Genomic DNA, 7274 nt, shown 5'->3' with positions numbered 1-7274 from the left:
ATTCCATAATTACAACATCTACAGCAGAGAAGATAAAGGAAGAATATCAATGATTCCTATTGATATTTGTTTGTTTTTTAGAGAAAACCTCGATTTCTTTAAACAAACACTGTAGTGATACGTTTCAGCTACACTATTGTTTTAAAAGAAGATCAAGATGGAATTCATAAATCTATTCCAGAATGCCCTTTAACATGATTAAGGTACCCACCTAGATTTGACTCAAGGCCCAGATAAAGAAAAGGAAGACTCTGAATTTGAGTCATCTCAATCCAAGCCACTGGACAGTGATGGTTTTGGATGGATGTAATTGGATCCTTCCATATCCCCCAACCTGAAAAATGTTGAAAGATTTAAATCTGAGAAAAAATGAAAACAAACATTAGAAAGTCAAAAAATGTTTTCTGTTGAACTGAGTTCTCGCTTTCGGGCCAACTCTAACAAAAACATTGTAGAAGTACACGAGCAAAGCCCAGACTTTGCAAGCTGGAACACAGCACTGGTCCATCAAATCCAGGCCATCAGAGTCCAGGCTGTCCTGCAACACCTGCATCGTTTACTCACCTGCAGAAATCTATCCCTCTCCAAACAACAGCCCCCGTGATTTTCAGCAGCAAAGTGATGCCATCACAGTGAAATGCAGAGCAGAGGTGTCAGAAGGAATGACTGCAAAGCTCAAGAATTAGAGAAACTTAGTTGATAAGGTTAAAAGAAAAGGCAAGCTGGTAAAAGAAGAGCTTTTTCCAATATGCAAAACCTCTGACTTTGCATTCCCTCTTCCAGTCTCTTTTGAGTTCTGCCTACATGACAAATAAAGTCTTTGTGGCAGGAGCAGTATCAGATCATCTGGAGCAAACAGCTCCATCCAACTCAACACTCCAAGCCTGTCTCAAAAAGTCTTTATGCCCAAACAAATACACACACATCCTTGGTCGTGCCCAGTGTTTTGCTGAGGCTTTGAACAGAGACAGTGGAACTTCCTCTAAAATCCAATTGGATCCAGGTCCCAACTTCTTTAGGTTCCTCAAAATACCTCCTCTATATATAAAGAAGTCAATATACTTTTTCCTTCACAGTTAATTTATTTTACCCAAAACAAGTCTAGAGTTAAATTTTATGGACTACAGGTTTAAGGGCAAACACATCAACAGAATGATAAAACATGTCCCTCCCAAGGTGTCCCTAATTCCCTGTGATTACAGAATGAGGACACTGCAGGTTTTTATTGCTGATGCACTCCAAGAGCAAGAAATTTTCTCTGTACTTATTGAGAATGATAAAGATGCAGGAGTGATTATTAACGTACATCTCATGCATTTGCAATTATGCAAATACACATGCAAATGAAACACAACCTTTGGGCTCCTGTCATGTTGCCAATGCTTCCCTCTGTGGCGCAAATTTTGGATGCACTCCTTGCTTTAATATCAGGTCTTACACACAGGGCTCAGATGCCATAGCATTCTCAGCATCTTCAAGCCAGCTCTTTATGGCACGGGGCACCCTGTGACTTCATCAGGTGCTCAAGGCTCTTCATACCACCCCCAAGCCCCAAAACTTCTCTTGGGCAGGTTAGGAGGACACAGAACTCCCCACTCGCAGGGGGATCTGAGAGGCAAATCCCAGCTGTGTGAAGAGAAGCAGAGAGCAGTGGCCCAGTTTGCTGACTCTGACATCATTCAGATTAGTTAATGCTGTGGCTCCCAGTGAAGCTGGAGCGTATGCCCACCTTTCTGTTTAATTAAGGCACAAAATGTAATTGGTAATTTATTTGGGGGTTCTCCTGGGATGCTGAAGAGCAGAGCTGCTAAGCAAGCCAAGGCTTTGCAGTGCCGAGGTGAAGCTCATCGTGATGCACCTCACAGCGAGCTACCCTGCGTGTGCAGGAACAGCTGTCCTGCTTTCCCCCAGCCCAGGAACTGCTGAGGCAGGATTAACCCACGTCCTAAAGGAATAAATAAATGTGTTGGATTTATCCCTCTCCAGCCACACACACATAGGAAATCTTGATAAGTGAACATGTTGCTGTAAACTTCCTGCAAGAACTGCTGCCTCCGTATCAAAGTTACTGGACTTCCAACACCCCAGCTGTTGTTGGGACAGACCATGATCCTCTACATCCAAAAGCCAGGAGAGGCTGGAACCATGTCTCAAGAAGTTTCTCTGAGGGTGGGGAGCTGATTAAGTGACTTGGGCTGAGCCTGAAGTGGCACAAAGCCCTCTCATTCTTCAACTGAAAGCACAGGTGGACTCAACACACAAATCTCGAGCTACAGTTTATTCCAAAACTTGCACAAAGCACAAGAAAACAGAAATAAAAGGCTTCTTTTTACACCAAAGCAAGAACTCTGACTTTTAGTCACTTTTCTGGTTCAGTGATGTTACTCCTGAGCAGGGGCAGGTGGAGATTGGTCCTTTGACTCAAGGAACAGTAAAAGCAAAGTGAGGAACAAGGAGTGAGTAGGCACATGACATGCTGGGATTTTTCCCTGCAATGCAGTCAGTGCTGTACCTTCCCTGTCTTCGAGAGGTGTTGAAATCCAACCTGATTTGATTCCCTTCAAGAAGTGCTAAATAGAACTCCCAGATCACAAATGTGCACAGAGAAAAGCACTGCCTGTGAGTACTTGCAAGGTGACAACAGCTAAGGTATTCTCTGTACAAGTCTCCCACACATCCAATGCCTAAGGATCATCCCCCAGAAGGGACGTTTTCTTAAGGGACAAAGCAAATCAATAATCAAAACAGGAGTTAAACACCAAAAGGCCTAAAGAAATTAACTGAGAAAACATTTGATAGAATATTTTAAAACTTTCTTTGGTGACTCTGGGACTGCAAGAATGGGTGGAGGTGGAGAATAAGCTCTAAAAAAATCCTTTCCCAGCCCATCTGAGAGGCAGTGTCAGTGCACAAAGTTTTCTACTGTGCTCAGGACAGCAAGGGACTTCGAGTCCTAAGCCAGGGCCAGGAAGGATTGTGCAACAGTCCTCTGGACCATGCTCACTTTGTCCCTCTGATCACAGTGCTGATGGACCAGCCCCTTATTTCTCTGGGGCCAGAAATACGCTAAATGTTTCTTTTTAAAGCGACCTGGATCTGGGAAGAGCTCTGCTCTCATAATATCCCCACAATTATGCCTGGTACCTAATTCCTGCATATCTGGAAATCTTTCCTTGCTTCTTTAAGGCCTATAATGCCATTGCTTTCCCTCACAGTGCTGGGGTGACTAAGAAGGTTTCCACACTCCCCCCATCCCATCAGCTCAGGTAAAAACAGACTAATAAAATCAGTGCCAAACTGAGGAAAGTAATCCACATCCTTTTCATAACTTTCCCAACCATTCACCTTTTAGTGCTATTAACAGTGAGGGCTGTTGAACCACAGCTCCTTTCTCTCACTTTCCCCTGGGACTGCCACAGTGCTTCTTGCTCCTCCAAGAGTGTCACCACCAATGACTGCCTCATCATCTATCAGCAATGCACAAACACATGGGGGAAGGAGGGGAAAAAATGCAGAAAAATAAGCCAGGAGCCAAGAAACCCTTCTCACACAAAGACCAGACAAGCTGCTGCCAACTGCACTTAGTCAGGATGGTGTCTTCCTCAGCTATGCAAAACAGCTGAAAGGAGAACACCATGCACTGGCCAAAATTCTTCATGCAACGGGATGTCATCAGTGAGGCCAGAGACATCACAAACATGCCAGATGACACCAGAATTTGACCTCTGAAGCACTGGCAGGCACCAGTCAAGACAGTCCCTTGGATCAATGTAGTTCAATGTGTGCTGAGAAAGTTGCCATAGGTTGAAATTCAGAAGAAACTGGCTCCGTCTGCTGATATCCTTTGTTGAGTCTACACTTCACAAAATATGCAGTGGCACCATTCAAAGCATGAGCAAAATAATCCATCTTTAGTGTATGTTCAAGTAAAGGAGATGATTTTGCCCCCACAAACCCAGGTGCATCAGTGGCAACATTTGCTTAAAACTGTCAGAAATGTACTGCCTGCTATAAATCAGGGCTTGAAATTCTAGATAGAAAAATGTCCCACTCTTACACTGAGCATCTGAGAACCTCTGTCTATTAAAACTCCTGTTTTGCCTGTATCCCTTATAAATATACCAAGATCAGAAGAGAAAAAACAGGCTACAAACCAATCTTTTCAAAGCTCTTCAAGGTCCAGTTTCAAGAAGTCATTGTTTGCTTTTTCAAAAGATCTCAGAAATCTCAGGCATAATCTTTTTTGGTCCCATGCAACCAACTCCTTTAGTCAACCATTCTTCTTTTCCCAGCAAAAGGTGTAGAGTGCTGAAACCATGAAAACACACAGATGGTTTCAGAACATAGGGTTGGGAAACGCCAAACTTATTTTCTTCAAAGCAGTTGAACTTTTATAATTTTCCCTTTAAAAAAGAAGAAATAATCAGAACTTTAAACGGAAACCCCCCATCCTCCTTCCCTTTCAGAAGTGTTTGAGCCGGTCCAAATCGGCCGGCTCAGCTCCTACCACCTCCTGTTGAGACACGACCTCACGTTCATAAAGAGCCTCAAACATGCAATGCCACACGGACTTTGCTGGAAAAAAATAAAACTTCGGGAGCCAGAACAATGCCAACTTCAGCCTTGCAGCTCTTTCACGTTCACTTTCAAAAAGGAAAAGTAACAAGCCTGGGAAGCTGCATTACCGCAGGCACGGGTCCCTCAATATGCATGTGAACTCAAGTAACCTCCTATTCATCCAGGCCCTAAAATAGGAAGGCACAGTTCTGGACAAGCATATTGATCTGGATTCCTGTAACTATCCCTTTGAAACACAAATAAACTATTGTTAAAAAACCCCAACAGATCTCAGTGTGTGCTCTGGTTCCTTTGCAATGTGTACTATCTGACTACAATCCATCTTGGCAGTGGAGCAGCTACGCAGACGTTCTTCTGAGCCAGCTCTAATGTAAAGGGATGCCAAGTATGTCTTCCTTTTGTATTTACAGTAATAGTCTCAGCTTTCCCCACCGCTGGGAGTGCTGTTGGGGATCAGCTGGCAAAAGTACACTGATCTAAAAGGACCACTGTAATTCCACTTGAAGCTGAGCTGTTTTGCAGGGGTTGTCAGCAAAGACCTTCTCCCACATTAATCTACAACAAGTAAGGTCGTGGTGCTGTCACTGGCATGGAGCTGACAGCAAATCCTGTTCCTGCCTCCTCCCAAGCTGGACTATCTGTTGACAGACCCCTGGCCTCAGTCTGGCTCTCTTACACTGGTCTATATTTGGAGCGAGGCTCTCTGGCATGTCTGAACTGTGCTGTCTGCTCTGGAAATGGAAAAACAAGGGTGATCTATCACAGAAACGGGTGCTTCAGAGGGGCAGGTACACAAATTTTGGAATCAAAGAGTGCTAGAAAGCAGATGGGGTATTCTGGCCTCCAGGAACTATCAAGGAGCGGGGAGGGATGCAGGTTGTGCAGCCCATCACTGAGAAACCCACAGATAGGGCTGGTTTGTGGTAGGAAAATTCACCAAGTTTAGGGCTGCTTCACACTGCAAAGCCTCAAGCAGGCCTCCAGCTGCCCTGACAACACAGCTGGCAGGTCCCCTGCTGCTGCCAGGGACAGCAGCAGTGACACAGACAGGCCCCTGATTCATAGGAGGACTTAGAATATCTAGGAATAGGAGAAGGGTTTGCTGCTGATCACAGAATCCCAGGATGGGTCAGTCTGGAAGGGACCCTAATGGGTCACCTGGCCCAAACACCCCATGCAGGCAGGGTCATCATCCCAGAGCACAGGGCTGAGTCCAGACTGTTCTGGAATATCTCCAGTGAGGGAGACTCCACAGCCTGTCTGGGCAGCCTGTTCAGGGCTCAGGCACTGCACGGGGAAGAAGTTCTGCCTCTTGTTCAGGTGGAACTTCCCGAGTATAATTTCCTGTCCATTCTTCTTGTCCTCCTGCTGGTCCCCATAGAGCAGAGCTGGGTCCCTGCTCTGAGCCCTCCCTGCAGACACTGATGAGGTCCCCTCTCAGTCATCCCTTCTTGATCACCTTCTTTATCACCTTAACTATGCTAAAAACAAGAGCTGGAGACCAGTTTTCCTTGAGCTATGGATGGGCCCACAGGTGTGAGCACTGCCCCAAGCAAAGCACCTGAGGGGCTGCATGTGACAGGCTCTGGGTTTGCCTGCAGGAGTATGAGCTGCTGGTGGGGGCTCAGATTTGGCAGATTGTGGAACAGGATTAGGATTATCATTTTTCGCACAACATAAATGAGCAAATCTGCTCTAGATCTCTGGGGACTTGCTGCAGCTCTCTTGCACACCTCTGTCACATCTGCCCAGCTGAGCATTGCATTCTTTCTTAATAAAACAGATGGAAGACTACTCAGCATAGGAGCCTGAAGGAGGGAGACTTTATTTTTTGTTTCCAGGATATATTCCTGGGTGTCAAAGCTCTGCCCAAAGCACTGTTGTACACAAAGCAATCACTCAAGTCTCTGGAAAAGAATTGCAAGGAGTGATTTCTCACTAGTAACAGCAAATTCTGCTTAAAGAAGTTTGGACTACAGGAAGTCTGAAATCATCACAGAATGATTTGGCTTGAAAGGGACATTAGAGGTCACCTCATTCCAACCCCCTGCCACAGCCAGGGACACCTTCCACTATCCCAGGGTGCTCCAAGCCACATCCATCTGGCCTTGTACACTCCAGGGATCCAGGGGCAAGCCACAGCTGCTCTGGGCAACCAGAGCTTCCCCACCCTCACAGGGAAGGATTTCTTCCTGATACCCAATCTAAACCTGCTCATTGTCAATTTGAAGCCATTCCTCCTTGTCCCATCACTCCATGTCCTTGTTAAACATCTCTTTCAGGCTCTCCTGTAGTCCTTTTAAGTACTGAAAAGTGCTCCAAGGTGTAAGAAACCAGCCCGTAACCTCTTCCTTAAAACAGGGCACAACCTATCTTGCTATCTTGTCAATACTGTAAAATAATGAACAGTTTTTGCCACAAAGCTAAAATTCCCACCAGGATTTCAGAAGGACTTTGTTTGGTTTTTTTTTAATGTGATAATTCTTGTAAATAAACCACCCCTCATGACCATTTAACATTTAACTTATTATACCATTATCTTAATTTATATTTTGTTAAGCCTTAGGGGATTTAGCTGAGAGCACAGATCCATTGCAGCAAGTGCTATAAAGACCCAGTAGAAAGCAGTCCTTGCTTCAATGAATTTACAGTCTGAATAGACAAAAGGCAGGAGAAAAGCAAAATTATTCTCCAGG

At 44.9% G+C, this 7274-nt stretch overlaps 1 long non-coding RNA gene across 2 annotated transcripts in view; it reads right to left on the bottom strand.

Annotated features, from left to right (window-relative positions):
- The window catches only part of LOC146765856 (uncharacterized), a 69522-nt gene that overhangs the window by 12754 nt on the left and 49494 nt on the right, over nt 1-7274 (bottom strand). For both annotated transcript variants that reach the window (XR_014958771.1, XR_014958772.1), the window contains exon 4: nt 212-4308. This is a non-coding gene — a long non-coding RNA (uncharacterized LOC146765856). The remainder of the gene's footprint in view (nt 1-211; nt 4309-7274) is intronic.

This window comes from Lonchura striata, chromosome 17, assembly GCF_050655825.1.
Source record: "Lonchura striata isolate lonStrDom1 chromosome 17, ASM5065582v1, whole genome shotgun sequence".
Classification (NCBI taxonomy): domain Eukaryota; kingdom Metazoa; phylum Chordata; class Aves; order Passeriformes; family Estrildidae; genus Lonchura; species Lonchura striata.
This window is presented reverse-complemented; position numbering and strand designations above follow the sequence as displayed.